This window comes from Mus musculus, chromosome 8 (assembly GCF_000001635.26).
Source record: "Mus musculus strain C57BL/6J chromosome 8, GRCm38.p6 C57BL/6J".
Lineage (NCBI taxonomy): Eukaryota > Metazoa > Chordata > Mammalia > Rodentia > Muridae > Mus > Mus musculus.
Genome location: NC_000074.6, coordinates 8,429,206 through 8,454,808, shown reverse-complemented (window position 1 = coordinate 8,454,808; position 25,603 = coordinate 8,429,206). Strand labels below are relative to the sequence as shown.

Below are 25,603 nucleotides of genomic sequence, written 5' to 3'. Positions count from 1 at the left end.
CGTGCTATGTATCTGTCACTTCTCCAGTCAGAACAGAAGCATAGCTGGAAACCTTTTAGAAGTTCAAAGAAGCCCATAGATGGACAGAGAGTGACTCCAACCCTGCTTGTGGTATCCATGGTACTCTGAACGTTTTACTTCTGTTGTATTGGCTGAGACTTGTACAGGTGGACAGCTGCTAATGTAGAAATTCCTTTTTTTTTTTTTTTTTGCATTTCAAGTCACTATTTGATAACTTAAAAATATGTGTACATTTAAAACATTATACCTACTCTTCTCTTTCAATTCCTTCCAGATGCCCCCTTCCAGCATGTTCCTTCCTTACTTTGTGTCTCTTTTGGTAGAAGTATCAGTTCTTACTGGAGACATTTTGATAGCTGGTGAGCTCCCACTGAATGCCTTACTACTTAGTCCCTGATTTCTGAGGGTAAATGAAACATACTTCTTAGCTTTATCTAAAACATCATCTATACCGAAGCAACCAAACTTGTGAGTAACGGTCCTGAAATCTCTTGAATTTCTTAGAATTTTCTTTGAGATGGTTTTGCATTGTTGGTGAGATCATAGTTTTATCATTATATTATTAAAGTCAACCAAGTATGTTGACTCTCAGATGAATGTACGTGTGGTGCAAGCAAATGACTCACACCATTGAGAACCTGCATCTGTTACTGGCACAGCCAACTGCTTTCTGCTTGGATTTGTGGCCAGAACCACAGGAAAGAATGCAAATCCAGTATGTAAACCTGGTCGAAAGTCCATGGTCAGAGACAAGAGCGCTGAGGCTACAGTTGTTTTTACTAGACATGATGTGTCGGTCAAACTGCTTTCCAAATAGTTTTTGTTTATGCCTGTAGACCAGGGTTGCTGTCAGCTTTGGTCCCAGAGGCTTATTTTTGCAGCAGACAGAGATTCCTAGCTGGTCAAAGGACTGAGAATGACTGACTGTTGAAAGCTGAGCCCTAAATGGATGTCTATGTCATTCCTTCCAGGGAACATTGTGTCAGGAGTATAGGATGGATGGAAGGGATGGAGTGCTGTGGAACACTGTCCCCTGGGCAGGGCATGGCCACTGCACTCCTGACTCCTCAGCATCTGGAGTTACCAGGATGTATAAGATTAGGGTCATCAATATCCTGTCCTGGAGGAGAGGAAGGGATCATAAGGCACAATCTCACCCCGAGGCTATAAATGTAGTTAATGTTGAGGGGAGGAGAGCCATTTTCTACAGTGGTGTAGCCCTTTTCTTGTCAACCCTTTACCCACGTTCCTGTAAAATCAATAATTAAACTCAGGGAATCACAAATAGAAAGAAAGATGTGACATGGAAGAGGAGCTGATTGCAGGGGGCCAGGGGCATTAGCACGCGTGGACGGGGTGAGCTGGCCTCGTCATATGTGTGCAGGACAGTGGGGTGGTTGAAGAAGTACTTACAAAGGCAAACTGCAGAATAAGAACACGTGCATTTTATTTCGATTCTGCTCCTTGGATCTCCTGGAATTCTAGACTTATAGAAACCTCAAGGGCTTCTGCCTTTATCAAAAGTTTTTCCTTTTAAAATTTATGTGTATGGGTGTTCCCCCCCCCATGTAAGTCTGTAGAACAAAGTCCAGAAGAGGGTCTCAGATCCCCGATAACTGGCGTTACAGATGGTTTTGTGGTGCCATGTAGGTTCTGGGAATCAAAGCCAGGCCCTCTGGAAGAGCGGCCAGATCTGTTAACCACCAAGCCACCTCTCCAGCCCCAGCATCAAGTCTCTGTAGGTAAAACAAAAATCAATAAGTGGGGGTTGAGGATAATTTTCTACTCAAAATAAGGAATCTACTGAAATCTCAAATGATTAAATATGAATATCTGAGGCCATGCACTTTCTAACATGGGATAACAGTTAGACTGATGGTATTTAGTCTTGAATGACTAGCTGATCAAGCAAGAGTGCCTTTCCTAACATCCGATTGAAACACTCTTCGAGAAAACACAGGCAAGTCCAGATGTCATCAGATTCCAGCATTGCTTCCAGTCCTAGCAAGTCACTCTGCTTCCTTGAAGATAATGGAAACTGGAATGCCTATTTGATAGGTTTTGTTAGAATTAAGTGTAATGGTTTTTTTTTGTTTTTGCTTTTTAATGTAAGTAACATCATAGAGTAGGCACCTCCCACTTCGGCATCATATCTTGTTGGTCTCTTCCTTTCCCTAAATACCATGATTTACTATAGCGCTTATGATTTCCATGCTGTAGGATTTCCCATCATGGCTGGTTTCAGGCTAATGAGGGTTTAACCTGCTTGTGAAATAGTTTGCTAGTTGGCTGACTCCGTGTGCTGGTCTGAGTCAGCTATAGCGAGTGCCGCCCCCACAGTGCCCTGCTGCCTGACCCCACGATACAGAAGCATGAAGAGCTTTGATTTTCATCACTTCCTGTCCCACAACACGAAACAAACAGATTCAGCATCTTCGTAAGCCCCGCCTCTCACACTGCAAGAGGAAGGAAGTTCAGGCTCTAGGAAGGCAGAGCAGCCAGAGGCTCCCCTGTAGCTGATGCAAGAACCGAGGAACCAGCATAGGACCAAGACAGGGACTCTCCCTGGGTTTAGTAGCCGGAAAGAGAGGAGTGAACGGGACAACAAGCTTGTAGCAAAATTGGGATGGAAACCGAGCAAATGGTGGGTAGGTGTAGGAAGGCAGACCGATCTTTCCAGTGTGTGTCTCCAATCTTCAACATTTCAAATCCCCTTATGTTTTTCAGTTTCAAGTGCTATATTCATGAGCATAATTGCTCAGTGGGTCTTTGTTAAATGAATTTTGAATTTTAAAACCTTATTCTTCCCAATTAGCCATTAAATATATGAGCATTTCTATTTGAATTTAATTCCATTACCTGACAAGTGTGAGTTCTTCATAATAATGACAAAAGTGCGATTAGATCATTTAATTCAGTGCGCCAGAACAATTTCCAAAATGATATGCATTTGTGTCAAGATATGCTTCAACCCCAAACTGAAAACCAGATGCCCTCTGTCTTCACTAGTAAAATGACATTCTCTGGCCAGGTTGATGTCGAACCATGAACAATTTCACTCTTCCATCTCTAAAATTAGGCAGTTATGGCTAATGGGGGTATTAGATGAGTTAATTGTTTAATATAGTGGGGAAAAAAAGACAGAAAGGTATAATCACCTTGCATTGAAGGCCTCAACATTTTAGCATCAAATTTTCTCAGACTTTAATTAGTCACCCTCATTTTATATAAAATAAGCATATGTAATTATCAAGTCCCTCTGATGGATTTATACCGAAGAGCAATTGTTTGCGTCATGTTTAACCATGCACAAATGGGAGGAAAGCTGTGAATTATATAATAGCTTTCTCCATTTTGAGGTTATTTATGTGAATCATAACTTTTTGGAGATGATGGATAAAATTAAGTGGCTGAAATAAATTAATTGCAAAGTGCTCAAGTTGATGTCTTGTGTGTTCACTATAGCTGTTTGGAATCGTGCAACTTCCTGGCCTCTGGAATTCTATGTGCTGGTGAAAGAGGTTACATTGGCAGAGAGAGAAAGAACCAAGTTTGCCTTCCTTCTCTAGGCTGGCATTAGCCCCTACTCAGTATTTGTTACCTGGACCTAAGAGATAGAAACCACATATCTCCAACTGAGGCCCAAAGTCCATCTCATTTGCCTTCTGGGGTGGTCATGGGAAGTTATGCTAATTTTCTATAGCAATTCCCGCCTGGGTACTTTTAATTTGAATTTTTATAATAAAAACAAAAGCGTTAGTTGAGCAGAAGGAGTTATCTAAACTGAGCTGGGCACAGGGGTATTGAATAGCTAGATCCTGCTGGATACGATGCTTATGCCTTTAATCTTAACCCAAAAAAGGCACGGGCAGGTGGAGCTCTTTGAATTCAAGGTCTACTTAGTGAGCATCCTGCCCATCCCCCAACCCCCAACCAAAGCTATCCCATTTACAAATACTTGAAGTAATAATTCACAGCTTACAGCAACATTTCTGCATGAAATAACATGTTATTGCACTAACAAACATTTCTCCTTGCTTGGGTGTTCCCGTAGTGCTCAGGTCAACCCAGCCAGGACTATGTCTCCTGTGTGTTTTCTCCTTTGGTCCTGGCACTGTGGCTTCCATCAGCACTGGTGACTTTCGGGAAACCTGTCTTGGGGCCTGGCGATTGATTTATCTTGGTATTGGAGTCAGTCTTTTCCACTGAAAGTCTCTGAAAAAAAAATTCCTTTAAAATTTTTTTTTATTTCTCCGAGTTTTCCCCAAGGCAAATGCAATTGTCTCCACTCTCTTGGAAAATGGGCTGTGGATGAAAGCTTTTCTCTAGTGCTTGAGAATAGGTTTGTGGAAATGATGATCCTGGCTCCTAGAGTTCAGATTGGTAAAGAGAAGATAGAGTTTTACTAAAGTGTAGCAGGATCTAACTCACTCACTCACTCACTCACTCACTCACTCACTCACTCACTCACTTGCTAAGAAGCTCAGAGTTCCTGAAGCTCTCACACAAATGGGACACATGGCTTGAGACTGAGGGACACTGGAGGAGCCTCACCTCTCCAGGCTCTACTTTGATCGTCCTTTCCTCTGGCATTGGGAGTGAGGGGCTATGACTCATGTCCCAGACGCCTTCTGATTGCCACTAGATGAGTGACCACTGGAGCCACTCAGCCCACCAGGTGGGAAAGCAAAATTAAGGACTGTTACTGCTTCCTTAAGTGGGTGACCTCCGTTAAGAATTTTGTTTTTGCAATAGAGGTACAGGGCAGGATGTCACTTCACGGGGATGAAGGGTACAACCTCTATCAGGAGGAATCACTTCTAAATGGAGTTTCTGATGATGAGGTGAGTCACAGGTCTGCAGAGTCTGATCCACACAGTACAGGGTCGGGGTCTGCTTAGTGTACTGGCCATTGCTTCAAACAAGCCCAGAAAACCTCTGGTTAGTTCAACTTAATAAAGTGCTTTGTTAGTTTCTCAGCAGAAAGAAAGGCTTGAGAAGGTCATAGATTTATGGGATTTTGAACAGGAGGAAAATTTCAGAATGGAGTGTTGCCATTTGCCCACTGCTCCACTGCTTGCTATACAAAGAGACAGGATTCAAGGTTATTGAATCCTCAAGTGATTGGATAAAGAGCATTCCTCATATCCAGGGATCCTCTTTTTCATGACCGCTACCATTTTTTTGCCTTTGTGTGACGGAAAACGCTATCAGCGCCATATTTTCTTTTCCGAAAACCCAGCCTTACGACTCAGAGACTCTGTCCATGAGTCATCAGCTAATGTAGTTCTGCCTGCCATTGTTCACATCCCCATATAGACAAATGGAGATGAGTGACTCTGAGGTAGTCTTGCAATGAGACTTTCCAATGGTGACTTTAATCATTCCCCATGCTGTGTCTTGGAGGCTATGGATGAAGGTCCAACTCCATCATTTGTTTCAATATGAAGCCTCCGGAAGGATCTTTCAATATAATGTTATGCCTCTCAGTGTCTCCCTTCTGGAATGGTGGGAAAGGAAGAAGATGGCAATGTCCTTTCCTGTGTTCTGGGAAAATGTTCCCTACAGGCTGCCCTGATCTCCATATGACCTAGGTAAGACTCCAGGAAGTTCAATTCTGTGTAGCTGTGGCAAAGCCAGATCAGAGCCGCCGATTCCTATACTCAGGCTCATGCATCACTGGTCAGACTTCTGGTCACCACTAATCTGTAGAAACAAAATACTCATTAACCAAACTTGACAAAACTATTGCCCTGGGGGACTGAACTGCGACCCACCCCAGCCTGAGCCAGGGTTTGAGTGAGTTTCTCATTTGGATAAATTCTTAGATATGAAATTGTTAGCGACAGAATGCAGTTTTTTTTTTTTTTGATACTACAATTTTTCTTTCCAAAAATTTAGACCATTTTGTTCTGCTAGTAGCACACGATGAGCCTTGTTTCCTCGTGTTCTGGCCAAAACCGGTTATTATTCATCTTTTAACCACTGCCAATTTGATAGTTGAAGAATGACCTCTTATTGTTTTTTTTTTTATTTTTTGCATTTAATTGCCTTATGAGTTTGATTAGCTTGCAGTGATTAATGACCATTTCTGTTGCAAAGTGGTTCCCCCTCAGCCACTTACAAACAAATCATGTCTCCCCCACATTGACTCATAGGATGCTCTCTGATATCAAGAAAACTATCCTGTTGTCATGTGTGGCAATTATGTTCTTTTTCACTTTGTAAAGTTTACTGATGTTTGAGGCTGAAGATTTAGTGTTCATCCTTCCATATTACAAACCAGATTCCTGTATGATAACTCTTCATGTGCCTGCTACTGTGTAGACTCTGCTTTTGGACTGGGAGGTTTTTGATGGGCTAAAATCACACAAACGTTCAATTCTGTGTTTCTTTCATTATCTCAAGGCTTTGCTTTTAAACTTTTTGATATTTTTGAATAAACTTTAAATTTTTTGGACTTACTATTCTTATTAGGTTTTTTTTTTATATTTTTGAATAAACTTTAAATTTTTTTGAACTTATTATTCTTATTAGTTTTTTTTTAGATAACATAAATTTCATTATGACATTTCACATATTCTCATGCCTTCATACTTGTATGTGTGCTTGTGTGCAGATCTCTGTATTTGCCTACATGTATATAAATGTATATATGCATATATGTACTCATGTATATAAATCTAGATTCTGCATCTAGAGAGAATGTAGGATGTCACTTGGTCTTCCTCTGCTCCCATTATTCTTTCTTGTCTATTCTTCTCTACCTTCATACCTTCCTCATACTCTCCTACCTTTACTGTTACTATTTTTCCAGGTAACCTGTGCAGTTCACCCAAGCTATAATCTTGTAGTGTGATGACTGTCCTTCCTGGCGTTCACTGGCAGCCCCTTCCTAGTGATGCAGAGCATCCATGCCTCCACGTGTGATTGCTCTGGTCTGCCTCTGCTCCCATCTGCCACCATCTCTCTCCATTATCCTCAAGCCATTTTAATTCTCATTTCTCATCTGGATATTCTCTTTATTCAAAAAGAAATTACTCATTATTTGAAAACAAACACTTGCAAACAAATTCTGAAAACACAATTAAATTCTAAAGGAATCATTTTTGAAAACTGAGAGCAAGCATCCCATTTAACTGAAGTATGAATTCGTGGAACATTTATTTATTTATTTTTGTGTGTGTGTGTGTGTGTGTGTGTGTGTGTGTGTGTGATCCTTCCAGTAGTAATCATGTTATAACTGGAACTGATCCAGTTGAGGTGACCATGTGCTTCGGGTGGTCCCTTTCACTCCCCAGGAGTCTTAAACTGGTGCGTTAATAGAGCATACTCACTCATGGAAGCAGAATTGAAAGAACTTGCAAATTTTATTTCTCCCAATTGATCTTCTCTTCTCTTCTCTTCTCTTCTCTTCTCTTCTCTTCTCTTCTCTTCTCTTCTCTTCTCTTCTCTTCTCTTCTCTGCTCTGCTCTGCTCTGCTCTGCTCTGCTCTGCTCTGCTCTGCTCTGCTCTGCTCTGCTCTGCTCTGCTCTGCTCTTCTCTTCTCTTCTCTTCTCTGCTCTGCTCTGCTCTGCTCTGCTCTTCTCTTCTCTTCTCTTCTCTTCTCTTCTCTTCTCTTCTCTTCTCTTCTCTTCTCTCCTCCCCTCCCCTCTTCTCTCCTCCCCTCCTCTCCCCTCCCCTCCCTTCCTCTCCTCTCTCTTTTCTGCTTCTCTCCCTTCCTTTCCCCCACCTGCCTCTTTTCCCTTCCCTTCCCCCTCCCTCTTCCTTTCTCTCTCTCTCTCTTTCTTTCTTCCTTCCTTCCTTCCTTCCTTCCTTTCTTTCTTTCTTTCTTTCTTTCTTTCTTTCCTTTTTCTTCGTTTCATCCATTCTTCCCTTCTTTTTTCTCCCTCCCTCCCTTCCTTCCTTTCTTCCCCTCTATGGAAGGTCTGCTCCAGGATGATGGAGAAATGCACATGATCCCTCATGGCACACTCCACCTCTTGATGTGTGTGTTTAGTGTGTATGAGTGTGTATGAGTGTGTATGAGTGTGTATGAGTGTGTATGAGTGTGTATGAGTGTGTTGAGTGTGTATGAGTGTGTATGAGTGTGTATGAGTGTGTATGAGTGTGTATGAGTGTGTATGAGTGTGTATGAGTGTGTATGAGTGTGTATGAGTCCTACCCTAAGAACCTGCACTCCAAAGTGAGTAAGAGTATTGGCACAGATTAAGTCAATCTGATCTTATCTAGGGGCACAAACTCCCATCTTTATAGTGACCTTCTCTCACAGAAGAGAGCAGGGCCAGGAGCCCCCAGAGAGATAGCCCGAGAAGCACATGAACTGTTACATGCAGAAAAGGCTAATTGGAGAGAGAAGGGAAGGCTAGGCATGTTTCCAGCCACTTAAGACTTATTTGCCCTGGGAATACAGATTTGTAATTCTGTCTAACTATTGTGGATCACAACAGCACCAGACACATGCATATTAAAATGCAAGAGTGAGTTTCCATTCCAATTTCAGTTCCTTGTCAGATTACCCATTGTCTTTAAATATTTCCTCAACTTCTCTTCCAGCGACTCCATTTCCAATGCTCCACCTGTAATTCTACTTCACACACATACAGATTAATACACACACACACACACACACACACACACACACACACACACACACATATATAAATAAATTTTCTTACAAAATATTGGCATAAAATGGTGACTGGGTAAGTTTCCTTGTCAGGCTGCTCCTAAGTTTGTATTGGCTCACTCGTATGCATTGGTGCCAACTGCTTACCAGTATACACTGAAAATAAAGTTCTACTGAAAGAGAAATTGATTTCAAGATTTCTCACCCGTTAGGCGGTCTTTTATCTTGTTGCTTTTTTGTCTCTGATGACCTAAAGCTCATCAACTTTTGTGAGTGGCAGTTTCCAAACCAATTATCCTTTGGTGGGGAGAATGAAGGCTCACACACACAGTGTTGTAGATCACTTGAAGGGCTCCCCATATTTCACCAAACTATAACTCTTATTTCATGCCAATAGCCTTCTTGCCAAAATAAACTCTGATTACGATAGTAATTTAAATAACTTATGTTACAGTTTTTAAAGGAGAGGTAAGAATCAAAAATCTCGTTTACAAAATGGAGAATGACTTGGAAGCCAAAATATTCTCTTAAAAAGCTGAAAGCTTGCAAGTGAAAACTTTTACAGGTTGAGTATAATTGGCCCTAAAGGGCTAGTTCCTACTTCTTTTATTATTGATAGAATGCATGGTTAATCAACCCATAATTCAAAGAATTTTGGTCGTTGACAAGTACAAAGGTGTTTTGAAAATAAGAAAAGATTATGTTTGAAACTTTGTGTGTCATCACTATTAGATCTTTAAGCAATACTCTCTCATAATGTCTGCACTCTGGTGTGTGTATCTTCACTTTTGAACAATTTTAAACAGTATCGTTTCTCTTTAGAGCTACACGATTGACCTTTAATATTGGCTTAGTGTTTCTGTTATAATTTTTTTCAAACCCTGATAAGTAAGAAAATGATGAGTCCTGTACATACCTAGTTTTTCTGATAGCTGGTATAACAAATACAGCACATAAGAGGTTAAAACAACAGCTACACCATGTCAGAGATGCACAGGGTGCTTGTCCCAACACTAACGCTGATGAGAACAATTGCGGGTGATATTATCTTGGCTCTCTTTAGTCAGATCTCACTTCAGCCTCTACACAAACTTTCTAAATATAGTGCTCACATGATGTATTCTTTTTGCCATTCTAAAAATCTTTACCCATGTCTTCATATTATACTGTATGTTTTTTTGCAGTCAGCTTATAACTGGCTCTTCTCTTTCTCCACTCCACAGTTTGAACTCCACTGACTTTTAGTTGGAGTATTTGACTCGTTTACAGTGAGTACAACTACTGATATAATTATGCTTATGTCTACATTGCTGCAGTTTAATTTTCTTATGTTTCCAGTTGTCTTGTTTCTTCTTATCTTTTGTGTTAATCACACACACATGCACTCATATTTAGCAAAATTGTTAATTCTACTGATTTAAAAGCCACCATCCTTTACATTATTTTATAGTGGTTGCTTTGGGGTAGAAATTAATATTTAATGCAGTTTACTTAGAGTTAATATCATTGTATTTCACAAAATTGCAAAAACACTTCAGTTGTATAGTCTTATTAACTTAGTCTTCAGATCCCTTCACCTGCCTCCTCTGTTACAATAAATATCTGCATTCCAGCACATTAGAAATACAAAAGAGATTGTTAACATTTTTGCTTTTAGTGATAAGTTGTTTTAAAAAACCAGGCACATGTTTTGTTTTGTTTTGTTTTGGTTGTTGTTCGTGTTTTTGCTTTTTTTTTTGTTTTTGTTTTTTTGGTTTTTTTTTTTTTTGTTTGTTTGTTTTTGAGACAGGGTTTCTCTGTGTAGTCCTTGCTGTCTTAGAGCTCACTGTAGATCAGGCTGGTCTTGAACTCAGGGATCTGCCTGTCTCTGTGTCTTGAGTGTTGGGATTAAAGATGTGCACCACCGTGACAGGCTCATTTATAGTCTTAATCCAAGTTTCTTTCTTCACCTGAAACATAGCTTCAGGTGATAATAGGTTTGCTAGTGATAAATTTAGTCAGGATTATGTTTATCTGAAAATATTCTTCTTTTGTTTCTTGGTGGTTATAGGTTAGGTTTACTTAGAGGACCTGAAAAATACCATCTCATATTTCCCGGTTTGCATTGCTGATGTATTGATCTTCTCTCCAAATTAAAGCATTCCCTTAGGAGGAAGAAGAAATGCTCATAAAAGTCAGCGAGCAAGTGAACACTGAGGGCTCTGTGAGACTTGGACAGGTACAACTCCATAAGGCCCTCCCTCAGTCACACAGGAAATAAAAAATTGCTAGGGAAAGAGAATTTTTCAGTGAATTTGCTTTTAAATTGTGCAGGATACTCTAGAAAGTTAGATTTTCTGAGTTCCACTGGGGTGTGCTTTTGTGTGATGTAGCTAGCTGAGAGTTATCCGTGTCCTCTAAATCCCCTCAGTAAACTCATTGACTCACAAAGGTAGACATGGGTGCAATCCTTTTGTTGATGTGTCATAGATATTTTATTTTTTTGGAGGGGGCAGGGATGGGAAGAAGATATTCATTCTCATCTTTCCGGGGAACGTCACACAGTTGTTCTCCTTTGTATGTGATCTTGTGTTCACATTTTTCATCATTGTTCTCAAAGGAAACAAGGCCATGATGGCTTGTTCACATTCTCACAGCAATATGCCGGAGCTTCCGTGGTATAAAGGAAAAAGGTTTAGGGTTTATCTTGTCAGCATTCAGGAGGCTGGAAGGCTAAAATCAGGGTGCCCTCACAATGCTCTGAGACGTCTCTCCTTGCCTTGCAGTCTCTCGTGACCTAACATGGCCCCTTTGCCCACATCTTCTCCTTCCGTGTAGATTCCAGTCAGAGTAAAGGAGACTCATCTCAAACAGCCTTATTTGAATTTAATCACTTCTTCAAATGCTGTGTCTGCAAATGTAGTCCCATTTTGAGTTCCTGGAAACTTTAATATATGAGTTCAAAGGTGACCTAGTTCAGCCTACAGCATACACCTGAGAATATTCACGCATAAGTCTTTTTTTTTTTTTGTTTACTTTTGCTGCTGTTTAGAATGAAGAAAAGCCAGGCCATTAAGCAGTGCATATAAAACTTTAATAAGAGTCAGACATACAAATGAGCTTCGTTTTATGCAATGTTAACACAGGGGGATTACGGTGAGTAACGATTCACCTCCTGTCAGTTTGTTTATATGACAACAAACGCCAGAGTTCTTCACATTTCTTTCTCCTGACCATTTCCTCTTCTGTCATGCTTGGGCATAGACCAAAGATCAGATGAGAGGAATGGACGTATTTACTATTATTTGAGATGCTTTCATGCTGAAGACAAACAACAGCAAAGCAAACTCAGATATCAAGACAAGACGTTTCTCTTGAGGTTATTTATGATTGTGTCAGTGACAGTTTGAGGAGCAGGTAAATTTCAGAGCGCTTATTGGTTTCCCTGTGTGTGCACCAAAGCCCCACAGAAGGTCTACATGCCTTCAAGCAACAATGCTAATGAGTCGCAGAAAATCATTCTAAATGAAACCAAACAAATGCAAAATGTATCTACTAACTCTACGAACTTCTGGAAGAGGCCAAACTGGTAGCTGAATGCAGAGCAATGGCTCACTGGGGCTGGCTATTGGAAATTGCCTCTAAGAGAGACTGAAGTTACCTTTGGAGAAAATGAAGGTATTCCACATCTCTATGACAAGTGTCCACAGTTCTGTTATATGTCAAAACTCAATTTGTGAATTCGAAAAAAATAAAGAAATGAAGTCTATGTCAAGGTCTTGTCCTCTATAGTGAATAGTCAGGGACAGGACAGGGGCATTGGAAATGTGTTCCCTTTATGCTGAGCTGGTAGACTTTCAGTTTATGAATTTTCTTTCTAAAATGCAGTAGACCTAAGAAGGGTTGTGATTAGTCAGACATATCTTAAAATAGTACTCTGATATGACTGCTTTCTCCCAAAATATTTCAATTGCTGTATGCATTGAGGCAACTGAGTAAGGAAAGGACGTGGCCAGGAATAAAGTTTCCCGGGGTTACTCACGGGAGGGCATGTCTGTGAGCTGCAATGCATTGATCTTTGAATAGCCAAATGGAAAAATAAAGGTGTGGAGTATTTCAAGAGGCAAAGAGCTTAGAGCATAACTTGGGAGGATCATTTCCCATGATGCTCCTGTCCATGATTTCCATCTTTATTTGAGAGAGACCAGACAACCGAATACTTCAATGAGTATTGGAGTTTCCATTGATATGTTTGGCTGCTCAGAGTTTCCAACCGTTCAGAAACCACTGTGGAAAAAATCACGGTGGAAAGAAAGCAAATAGAATGTGACGCCCTGTGCAGGGTAGGAATTTCTGCTCTGCTAATAATAGAACTAGAAAGGCTTGCAGAAAGGCTCAGCCAGGGTGACACTTTCTGACTTGTTGATGTTATGTGTTGGCACGTGTTAGAATCTGGAGAAATTAGCTCATGAGTCTTTACCATATGGGGCCCCCACACTCCACTGAGCAAAAACAGGCTATCAACATGATACATAAGTAGGTCTCTTAGATATTGTTGTCTTTCTATGGTAAATTACTTCTGCGTACTGTGTTAGAAGTATAGACTATATTAGGGACAAAGGATATCAAGGAATAAGGGGACGGGGAGGGTGTGGTCGAGATGCAGTTGTATCATTAAGTAAGGAATTTTCGTTTATTGTTTATTTTTTAGGTTTTCTGAGAATGCATCATGTAAAGAAGGACTTGAAGGAACAGGGGAGATTGTGGGAGTCTGTAAGAGAGCTCGTTCTAGGCAGGAAGCAGAAGGAGCCGAGGGAGACGTTTACCTGACTGCTGCAGGGGTAGTATATTGGCTGGCACAGCGGCATAGGATGAATGGAGAAGACGTAAGTTGATGTGGTGGAGGGAACAGAGCCGAGCTGTAAGAAGCTGGGAGATCTTGTGCACACAATAAAAGCCACTGAGAACCTTTAGCCAGAGGAATCACTCGTTCTGAAAAGTTGCACGGGACTCTGCTTGCTCCGTGCAAGACAGACCTGATTAGTGACCGGAAGCAGGAAGTGGGTGGTCACTGAGTGACTGCTGCACTGTTGTCTTATGTCCAGCGTGGCTCAGCCAGCAAGCAGCTCAGCAGGGCTGGCCCGGACCAGCCTGTTTTTGTAGTGTGTGGTTTAAGCTTCTGTATGCCTTCCATTAGCCTCCTCTGTATATCTTACCACCCAATACTTGCTCATATTTAATTATAACACATTTTCTTTCTGAAGTAACCTCTCTTTTCACATAAATGAAAGTGATGCTTGTTGGGTATGGCTGAGCATGTCTTCAGGTTTTCCATTCATAATTACCAGCGTTTGCTCATTTTTTCCTAGCTCATTGGCCACGACGCCACCATGTGTGGAGTCACTTGCTTTGTGGTAAACCTACGTGTTAACTGTGTTTATAAGCAGATTCGCATAAACCCATGGAGCAAACTAACAATGTGTGCGATTTTCGGTGGTGTCGGGTTCCTTATGATGCTCTTGGCAGGATGTGAGCCACCAATGAAGAAGACAAGGATGTGGGTGGTGGCTCGAGCCAGAGTTCCCATCAGCGGTAAGTCCAGCGTGTATCTTAGCATTGAGGGTGACACTGGTACATCCCTTAATTACACCGTTCAGTCTTTGGGGATTAATATTTCTTTTCTTGCTGGCTGTGGACAGTTTCTTAAAAGGCTCAACCGAAGCCCAGGGATGTTAGAAGTACTTCCTGCCTAAGCCACCCAGGGCTGTGGGGCTATAGGCTGCTTCCTACCTCTGGGCAGTGCTAATGGGAGTACCCACTACTCCTCAGCCCCACAGCCTGATGTGTCAGCAATATGTTCCGGTGATGGAGAGCAGGCTTGGGCCTGGACTCCAAGGGACAATAGCTGCAAATCCCCATCAGTCAACTCAGCTTCCTGCCTCCTTTTGTGTGTCGATTGTCACAGAGGTACCTGGTGCCGAGAGATACCTTCCTACCAACGAATCTCTCATTCTTAGAGTCTTGATGTCTGGTAGCTCTAGATTGCCTCACTTGTCCAAGGATACTCCCATAGAGGTTCAACTGTCACCTTATGCTCAGGCTTGTGTGTGTGTGTGTGTGTGTGTGTGTGTGTGTGTGTGTGTGTGTGCATGTGTATCCTATAGCTTGCACCTGGACATCCTATGCATTGGTATGAATTCTTCACCCCTCTGATGGCTCTCTTCCTGCAAGGCACAGCAGGGTTAAGGTCAGAGGTCCTCCCACTTCCTGTCTCTAGGGAACAGTGATCAACTCCTTGATTTAGGGCTCCATTATCCACTGGTGTAGTGGGGGTATAATACTGATGTGTGCTATGCTTTTTTTTCCTGTCCCAGTTTTCCCCGACTATCCTGTCTCTATGACAGCCTGCTCCTGTGACACTAGCTCCATACTCTATGGTAGAACTTTCTGCAAAAAGCCCCAGAGTGTGAGACTGCCGGTTTACATGCCTCTTAAGTTAGTTTGGAAGGAATAGAAAACAGGCTTGTCCTTTGCAGTTCTCATGAGATATTTTAAGCTCTGTCTGTCTTCAAGTACTCACATGTACACACCTAGATAGGCTCACACATGCACATCGTGCGCGCAAGGCTCACATGCACACGCAGAAATCTGCGCTTGCTTCAGCATTGCCTGTAATCGCCAGTCATCATATCCTGTAGATTTTTTACTCATGCTCCAATATAGTCCTTTACAGCTCTCCTCTCATCATTAAAGAGTAAAAATAAGGGCTGGAGAGATGGCTCAGCGGTTAATGAGCGTCAACTGCTCTTCTGAAGGTCGTGAGTTCAAATCCCAGCAACCACATGATGGCTCACAACCATCCTTAATGAGATCTGATGCCCTCTTCTGGGGTGTCTGAAGACAGCTACAGTGTACTTACATATAACAAATAAATAAATCTTAAAAAAAGAGTAAAAATAAGATAAAGTAACAGAGGGAAAAGGTTCCTTTCACCAAAAATGTTCTCTCAAACTTTAACATTCCAGACATCAGAGAGGCTTCATGCAGGCTCACACCGTTAGTCGTTAGTCTGTCCGTCATTTTTGCGTAATGCTGAATTCTTTTGATCCCCCTTTCCTCTAGCACACAAATTCCTTCTTGAATTTTACTGGATGTCAAACTTCCTCTAGTGATGTGAGAAATAGCCCGATAGTTCTGAGTAAAGGGTTTGAGGCCGTGATTGACGCAGCACGGCGAGGCCATGCGCTTCTCTGACAAGCTGTAAATCCGGTGGTGAGTTACAGGGTACAGGTGCTCCCACCGAGGGCTCTGACTAGATAATTTGTGAGCATCAGCTCATATATCAGCAGAGGAGCTTGAGGCCCGCTGGCTGGCGTGGGTTGCAGAAGCATCCATTCTTTGAGAGGATGTGTGTGTGGCTGGGACAGTGAGTTATGGCAGCCAATGGAAGGGGGATTATAGATGGTGCTGATGAAAGTGCAGCCGTCACTCAAACTCCTTTGACAGAGCCTTCCAATCAGGAATCCAATTTCTGGCTCTTTTTGTTTGTTTGTTTATTTGTTTGTTTGCTTTTAAAATACGGGTTTGTAGGGCCACTGCAGAGCAAGTCACATCTCCATCAATAAAACCCAACAACAAAGGTGCTTCAGAATTAACGTATGTAAATCATGGGCGCCACGTATTTAAATCAAGGACATCTTATCTTCACGTGCTGTCAAATTGCTGGCTCTACTGCAGATAAGCCCACAGACTTTGGAATGATTTTTTTGTGAGATTCTGGTAGCTTCTGCCTCATTACGGTGTGAAATAAGACTGGGTTTTAGACCAGAGAAGGGACAATGGAGCTTATTAATAACTCAGTTCACACAGATTTCTAAGAGCTTCTTAATTTCTTTTCTTTTCTCTTCTCTTCTCTTCTCTTCTCTTCTCTTCTCTTCTCTTCTCTTCTCTTCTCTTCTCTTCTTTTCTTCCTTTTCTTTTTCTTTCCTTTTCTTTTCTTTTCTTTTCTTTTCTTTTCTTTTCTTTTCTTTTCTTTTCGTTTTTTCTTATTTTGTTTTTTCCAGACAGGGTTTCTCTTTATAGCCCTGGCTGTCCTGGAACTCACTTTGTAGACCAGGTTGGCCTCGAACTCAGAAATCTGCCTGCCTCTGCCTCCTGAGTGCTGGGAGTAAAGGTGTGTGCCACCAAGCCTGGCTAATTTATTTCTTTATGTGACAATCTAGGTGGAAGTCACCCTGGTGTACCCTGGTGTCCCAGTCCTCACCGTTATTAACTCCACTGGTTGTAGCCGTCACATCTTTGGCATTGGAACTGAAGCACCGAAGATAATTTCTACTTTCTCCACCGTCTAACTTTCAGTTTTAAGGGGAACTTGTCATATGTAAAAAAAAACAAAAAATTGTAAATGTTTCTTTGTGGGCATCTTTTTACATTTGTTTCTTTCTTCCTGGAATCATATTTAGTGGCCTTATGATAAGCAAGAAGAGGTGATGTTTCCAAAGATTATAATTATAGAAAAAACGGAGTGTTGGCACAGGCCTGTAATCTGAGCAGTTGGAAGGTTTGAAGTTCAAGGTCTTCTTCAGCTTCGCAGTGAGTCAGGTCAGGGGCTAGGCTGCCATACTTGAGACCCTGTCCCACATTTAGAAAAGGAAAACTCAAAGAAATAGAAATATCCAAATCTCCCATTTTTCCCAAGGGGCAGATGGTAGATTTCCTTAGCAGAACATACACCTTCCCAGAGAGAACAAGATTCAATGAACGTGTAAATAGTATCTTGTTTTCTTTCTTTCTTTACTAAAATGATACACCCAGCACATTTTCAGTTTGGTAACTTTCATTTTGGTTTTTAGTTAATGTTGTTTTATTAGCTTCTATCCCTTGCACCGCATTGAGATCCATCACACTGTTATCCAAATTTCTGCTGTACTGGGAACATCCTGATCACTACCCCTAACGCCCCTGACCATCTTCACTTGGCTAATTTCTAAATTGGTAACTAATTACATGCAGATAATTAAAGAATAAGCAAGAGTTCCCACCGTTAGGTAAAGTTGGGGGCATGATGTTAAGAAAGAGAAAGCCAATTTCAAATCTCGATTGTTTGGAACAAAATTTCAAAGTTAAAAGTATCACGAGGCAAAAATTCCAAGTATTAGAATTATACTCAGTAGTTTCATTTCCCTTGTGAAATTTTATTTTAAGAGAATAAAATGTGGCCCATAAAGGTATCTGATCTCTCAGTGTGCCTTATGCTTCATATAAATCAAATCCAGAAAATAAGTGGGGCATATGTAAAATGAAACCTTAAACATACCTGGGACCATCTTTTGCGAGGCACCGATTGCTGCGTTATCAATTTTTTCTTGGAGCGTTTATTAAAGAATATCTTTTGTTTTAATTTGCCCCACACAAAGCAGCTTAGAGACATTTACAGAGACGAAGAGGGAGCTTCAATTAACCTTGGCTGCCGAGATATTTTATGTGCATGTATTATGCTACAACAGGGTAATTACCTAATACCTTTTGTGAAGGAATTCTAATAAAGAATGAAATTGATTTATACATAATGAAATCCAGGCTCTTTGTTTCATTTCTCATCTAATTTTTTTATTATTATGAAAGTGGCTGTAAACTTTTATTTTGAGACCAATGAAGAAAGTTCCTAACTTAGATAGAATATTGAAAAATTCTTTTATTATAATTTATTTAAAAGTAAAGCCAGGCATACCTGCATTCTCAGTACTTGGGATCCTGAGGCAGGAGGATGACTGTAAGTTCTAGGCCAGCCTGACCTACACAGGGAGTTCTAGGCTAGACAGAGAAACACTGACTCCATAAAAGAACAACAAATCAAGAGTTAAGCTACAGTTGGAGAAGTGATCTTTTAAAAGGCATCGGATAAGCAAGACCTGCGCACCATTTTATCTCCCGGAGAGACCAGACAGAAGGTCCTGTGTATGCACACCTCTGATTCTAGATATTAATCAATCCGAAGATGTCTCCTGAACCTCTGTGCTTAGTATATATTCATTTTTTAACCTGCAGCTGTCATTGTAACCACAAGCTTCTGGTAGTCTAATAGGAAATGTGCCATTCCTCTTGAGAGGACCTGGGGAAGAAATGCAGAGAAGGCTCCTAGTCTTACTTGCAAGTCTGCACACCTGTACTGAAGTTTGAACTGAGAAATACAACTTAGGCACCAGGGCTAACATCGCCTTCTTTGCCCTTCCCTTTCTTCTTAGCTCATCGAACAGCTAATTAATGTCAGTTATCTGCTTGTCTTCCTGGAGTCAATGTTGAAGACAAGATCCTCCAGATCAGGGTGGGAACAGAAAAGGAATTGGACAACCGCTCACCGGCAGAGGGTTGTTTCCCCCGCCCCCCCCCCATCCCTACCTCCACATCTCCCCCTTTAGAAACCTCAGGAAGCCTGTGAAGAAAAAGGCTTTGTTTATAGCAGGCTCTCAGCAACCTGCGAAGGAAGTTCAACAAAGCTTTGAAAAATTGTTGATGGGTTTCTCCTAATGAAAGACATTTAAAAATAAATTCCCTCATCAGATCTTCATCCTACATTCTTAATTAAAGCAACAAAACTATGCTTTGTGTCCTACAAAGAATGGGATGTAGAAGACACACAGCCGACCTAAAATGCACAATGAATTAAAATCCTCCATAAAAATCCAAGGATGGTAGTATGATATTTTCAGGCTAAATTCTTGATTATGTAAATATCTTAAAAATAAAATCATAAAAATCAAAGAAAATTTGTATTGACAAATATTGAACTACTGGATATATGTTCCGTAGGTTTCTTTCTCTTGGAGTTTCATATAAGGTTGATTATGAACAATATATAAGAATATATGCAATACCAAATTCTAAAATAACTACAAACCTCTGTTAAAAACTAATTTTCTTCCAGGTTCTGGGGTGGTTTGACAGTTATACAGCTATCTCAGAAGACAGTTATCTCAGAAGAACCATCTTAAAAAATATTCAGAGTAAGAACTTACCAGGCAAAAATTCCCCACACTGTAATTAATTATTGGGTATTTTTTCTTGCCTTTGAGATAAATATCTGGCTAAAGCAACTTTAGGGAGGAAAGATTTATTTTGACTCATGGTCTGCAGGGACACAGTCCATTATGATAGGAGCCCACCAGGTGGGATTAGCTCCCAGTGGTGGGGTGTAAGTCATGGAATCCTTTATGATGGGAAAGTCATAGAGGTGGGGTTATCTCCTGCCAGCAACAGACGGTGGCTTCTTGCTCACACCTTGCTAGGTCCTGAAGTAGTGAAAGGCCAATGTTTATGCTTAGCTAGGTTTCTTCCTTTTCCATTTTATTTGGTTGTGGTCACCAGGTCTTGAATGGCACCTCCTGTATTCGGAGCAGGTTTCCACCTTTCATTTAATGTTCTGTGAAAACATCTTTGAAGTTTCAACCAATGTTGTGTCTCACTAACGCCCTAGGGGATTCTGTAATCCAGTCCGCCATGAAAATTCATCATCACAGGTTTCCTCCCACGGGTACTACGGATAAGGTTTATGTGATGTTATGGCTAATGACATAACACCTGGACAGTGGTCTGCTGGACAGACAATGGGGACACCTCTGTCAGAGGCACTGAGGATTCATACCTCCCTCTGTGCTCTTCAAGGGGGACCTTTGGGCATGGTTCCTGTTCTGTCTCCTTTCTTAATAACTTGACACAAGCAAGAACCACATGGAAAGAGGAGTTTCAACTGAGGATTGCCTTGATAAGCTGGGCATGGGGTAAGTCTGTGTAACATTTTTTTCTTCTTTTGATTGTTGATTGATGTGGGAGAGCCCACTGTGGGCAGTGAAATTCCTAGGCAGGTGGTTCTGGATTGTGCCACAGGAGGCAAGCCAGTAGAGAGAACTCCTTCAGTTACTACCTTCAGATCACTGCTTTAAGTTCCTTCCCTGACTTCCTTCAGTGATGAATGGATACCTGAGAATGTTAAGAATGAAATAAATTCTTTCTTCCCCAAGTTGCTTTTTGTCAAGGTGCTTTAATAGACCAACAGAAAAGCAGACTACAACAGTCACCAAACAACTATTTCTGAATCCATGTATTTCCATATCTAAGCTTGCTTTTATTTCTATAGAAATAGATTGTGCTGACATCTTCCCTCTCTCCCTCCCTCCCTCTCCCTTCTCTCTCCCTCCTGCCCCCTCCACTCTTTCCCTTCCCATACGATGCCTCATGTTTGAATACAGCCCTGCATCAGGTGCATCAGGTTGGATTCATTCAGGATTTCATTCCTGCCTCTATTTCTTCTCAATATCAAGGATTTGTTTTTCTCCTTTCCTTTCTACACACTTTTCCATGACTGTTCCTCTTTCATTATGCATCGTGGATGATGAGAGTCATTGGTTTCCTTCTCCATTTATCTTCCATCCTTCTCCTGTCCTTTTCCAGGAACCCTGTCTTAGTCCAGTAAGTTTCTGCTACAATGAGAGCTCCAACTCTACCTTCAGCCCACACTTCTGCTCTGAGTCCAGTCTTGTGAGTGCGAATACAGACTGAACATCGTCTCTTGGACCAACCCCTAAGGATGCTAAGGATGTCATCAGTGCTGATACTTTCTCACCTGCTCACCTCTAGCATCTTAGGGACCACATATTCTGTTGGTTCTGTCTTCTGAACAATTTTGAATCAGTCTCTGTCTTTGCATTCTACTAGACCAACCTGGCTTGCTACCTGCTTTTGTGAATACGATTCTACTGGAATACAGCATCCCTGTGTGCGTGTGCGTACACCCTCCCCACCACCACCACGTTGTTCTTGACTTAGTAACTCTTCCTGATTATTTCAATGTACTGCTAAAGGGACTTGCTGCTTCAATCACAAATCTAATTGTTACATTTTTACTGTGAAAGTCATTACATGTAACATAGCTCTTGTCAGCTGTTTTCAAGGCAGTTCTAGTTAGCCCCCTGCTGACTTCCTTAGCCTTTGGGCTAAAATCTACTCCTAAATATGGTACACAGACTCATTCCTGAGCTTACTTTTTACCCAGCTACCTAGCTTCGTAAGTGGCAAGGTGGATCACATTGTTCTCTAGAATTTCTGCACATACGATGCCTCATGTTTGAATACAGCCCTGCATCAGGTGCATCAGGTTGGATTCATTCAGGATTTCATTCCTGCCTCTGCATGCCTGCCTTCCCTCAGCTTTCCTCTCTCTGTCTCTGTCTCTGTCTCTGTCTCTGTCTGTCTGTCTGTCTGTCTGTCTGTCTGTCTGTCTGTCTCTCTCTCTCTCTCTCTTACTCCTTCTCTTTTGCCTCTTCCTCATTTATCACTTCTTCCTTTCCTTCCTTCGTTTTTCCCTCCTACCTTCCCTCCATCCCTTTTGTTCCATCCATCCATCCATCCATCCATCCATCCATCCATCCATCCATCTCTATCCTGTTGGCTCTGAGTCTCAGGTAAGCTGTGACTTAAGCATATCTCTGATTTCAGAGACTGGATACTTTGACTTCCCGGAGTCCTGGAGTGTGTCTTTCTTTCTGTTCTTATACCAGAGCTGCCTACTGCTGAGAGTGTGGTAGTTCCAATTCAAACAGTAGCAAACACGGTGCCATGTGTAGAAGTGTGCTAAAACAGGAATCATACAGGCATACAGGCAAGAGAACATTGAGAGAGAGACAGAGAGATAATGAATACCAGGGAGACTGAAGAAGCAGATTAAGGTACCCGCATGGTTTGAAGATTCTGTGTGAGGGAAACATGGTGCCATGCCAGTAAGAACGTGAATGAAAACATGCTATCTCCCCAAATACCACAGACCCAAAGACAGAATTCTGATGTGACGCACAGCCATCCTCTGCTCTGGTACTAGATTGTCCCTGCTGATGACCCCTCACTTTCTGTTTTCATACAAAGCTGCAAATACAAGGCTCAGGTTGCTTCTCTGTGGAGCAGGTGGCCTTAGTAATTTCTGACTTTTGTCATTTCTGTCTATCTCAGTAGAGGGCCTTGGGACAGAACAGTGGTGGCCTATCATGCTCCCTGGCCATTCTTTAAGATCACTATCCATCGGAGCAGCAGGGAGTTGGGGTGGGGGTGGGGGTGGGGGTGGGGGTGGGGATGGCAAGCATGCTCAGAATGGTCTGGAGACTACAGATTCTATTGGGGACACTCTTTTCTGAAAGCACCGGAATGTGGGCAGCTTGGTATAGTCAAGCCTTGTTTCTCTTAGTGTGCTAGAAGTAAATTACTTTTTGTGCATGTTTTTATGTTTCCAGACGGCAGGCTGGAGAAAGAATTCAGGAATGCAAAGACGACCCCATGGTAGCAGCTCTCTGTACACAAAGTCAGATTGCTGCAGGCAGTTAATATAATTACAATTATAAAACAGTCTGCTCACAGAAACATTTTCTTACTTCTGATAGCTTCTTCTTCAAATCAATATTAGGATAGCTTATATATTATTAGTTCACTTGCTCCAAGTGTGTGTTGCTAAAATAAAAACTGGAGCTTCGCTCTCTTTTGTGTGACAGACCTATAGCAAATGTCCTAGTTTTATTTCTGTTGCTGTAATAAGCTTTCCCCTCCCCCTGTTATAAAGCAATTTAGGGGGAAAAGGGGTTTATTTTAGCTTCCAGCTCCAGGCTACTGTCCATCACTACTGGGGAAGCCATAGCACCAGGAACCCAAGGCAGCTGGTGACATCACCTCAATCTTCAGGAACAGAGAGAAATGAATGCAATGAACCCAATTGCTTAATGGCGATAGGCTCTGTCTGTCACCCTTAATAAGTTAGACCCATTACCTAGGGAATGGTGCTGCCCACAGTGAACTGAGTCTTTCCACATCAATAAACAAAAAGACAATTCCCACAGACGTTCCCATAGGCCAAGCTCCTCAAGGCAATCTCTCCCTGAAACTCTCTTCCCCAGCGATTCCTTTCTTATTAGATATTTTCTTTATTTCCATTTCAAATGCTACCCCTTTCCTAGCTTCCTCTCTGTTAAAACTACTGTAGTAAGTGCTCAACAGATAGCTGTGAGGCCAATCACAGCCACACACCAAGCCAGTGTAACTACCGAGGAGGCAGTGACGTATGCATCTCTTTCTGTGTGTATCAAGATTCTATGTGCCTAGAGAAAATAAGAAGAAAGAAGCCAGCACAACACACACAAAGCACCACACCAAGGATAAAAAGATCTACAAACTAGATGATGACGACCAGAGAAAAACCCTGATGTAGAAACCGAGACCCCTGCGTCAGGGGCCTCTTATCTCTGCAGACAGTCATCCCACATATAACATTGTCATGGAACCAAGGACTCGACCACATTTCTCCCCTAAGCCTGGCATTTCATCTCTTACTTAAGGTGTAAAAGTAATTTTCATTTCAAGGGCAAATTAATCATGTCCCTAGTATAATTTAGGCAAATAGCTTTATTTATTATTTTTTGATAAAAGTCTGTTATGAATTATACATAATAATATTATGATTTTAAAAATACGTAATTTAAAAAATGAAAGAGAAGTGTTCTAGTGGTGTCTCTTTTTCTGATATCTCTCTCTCATATTGCACTCATATTCAACAAAATATCCTGAAGATAATACACATTGTCTGTGTCTGCTGCCCAGAATTTGCTAGTTAATTAAGAAAATATCCTGGTAATTAATTTCCTGAATGCTTCTTATCAGGAGACAGGCAAACTGTCAAGCTCATCTTAAAGAAGAAACTTTTTGTTTCAGTTATTGGTATTTATTAATCACTTCATTGATTTTAAAGTGTGTCCTAAAGAATGGTGAGATGTGATAAATCTGGCTCTGCCCGACTCCTTACCTCGAGAAGGTTATGCGAGACTAGATGAACGAAATAAAATGATAGGTTATAGGAACTAATTTAATGTGTGCACATGGGGAGAGCTGACTTCCAAAACAGAAAAACAATGCCAATTCAGTAACGTTATGAAGGCTAGGTGTTGCTATCTTTATGTTATACAGAATTCATTTAGAGTACAAATCATCTAAATCATGTGTGTGTGCATGTGTGTATGTGTGTGCATGTGTGTGAGTATGAGTGTTTGTGTATGTGTGTGTCTGCCTGTGTGTGTGCACATGCATGCTTGTGTGTGTGTCTCTCTGTGTGTGCGCATGTATGTGTGAGTGAGGGTGTATGTGTCTGTGTGTCCTCCCACATAATCCAGGGAGTAATCAAATTATTCCTGGTACTGATAAATCGTCAGTAAGTCTGTGAATGAGGTTTCTTGGCGCTTACTTGGGATAGGCAAGTGATGTTACTCCAAAGATGCTCGTGGAACATGTGAGCATTTCAAGTTCCATGGTCAGGAAAAGTTATAATGATTATTATGGTTATTATAGGTATTATTTTGGTGTTTTTGAGATGGGGGACTTGTTACAAAGTCTAGTTTGCTCTTGGTTTTGTGATCATGTTACATCAGCCTCCTGAGATTGGTAATTACATGTGCAAACAGTTCCTGCTGCAAGAAAAAAAAAGAAAGAAAGAAAAAAAAAAAAAGAACTGGACTGCTCTGGAATTGAGGTTGTCAATCAGCTGGCCTGAGAAGCAGAAATTATCCTGGATTATCCAGGGAAATCCAGATTAAATCCTCACGGTCCTTGTAAATAGTACTTGGATCCAAAAAACAAGTATATACGTATGTATATACATATATACATGTGTGTGCCCGCACGCGTGTGCACACGCATGTGCGCTCACACACACACACACACACACACACACACACACACACACACACACACACTCACAGAGAGAGAGCAAGAGAGAGACAGAGACACAAAGAGACAGAGACAAAGAGACAGAAAATTAACAAATTTCATGAGCATGGTCATTTGACTTGAACAGAAAAGAAGAAAGAGCTACAAACTAAAAAAATCATGAAAATGCAGCCTCCCATGGAGCCCCAGAAAGGAATGCAGCCCCGCTAGCACCTTGAGTTTAGC

At 41.4% G+C, this 25,603-nt stretch overlaps 1 long non-coding RNA gene across 10 annotated transcripts in view; it reads left to right on the top strand.

Moving 5' to 3' along the window:
• Gm31135 overlaps positions 1 to 18,203 on the top strand; it is a 48,123-nt gene extending 29,920 nt beyond the window's left edge. For 3 of the 10 annotated variants that reach the window (XR_001778504.1, XR_001778500.1, XR_001778499.1), the window contains 5 exons: positions 9,874 to 9,918; positions 10,701 to 10,868; positions 11,682 to 11,785; positions 13,341 to 14,221; positions 16,852 to 18,203. This is a non-coding gene — a long non-coding RNA (predicted gene, 31135). Of the gene's footprint in view, positions 1 to 9,873; positions 9,919 to 10,700; positions 10,869 to 11,681; positions 11,786 to 11,805; positions 12,308 to 13,340; positions 14,222 to 16,851 lie in introns of those variants that run through there. The other 7 variants (XR_870124.1, XR_001778502.1, XR_870125.1 and 4 more) reach the window with 5 other exon arrangements.
• Positions 18,204 to 25,603: the final 7,400 nt, after the last annotated feature.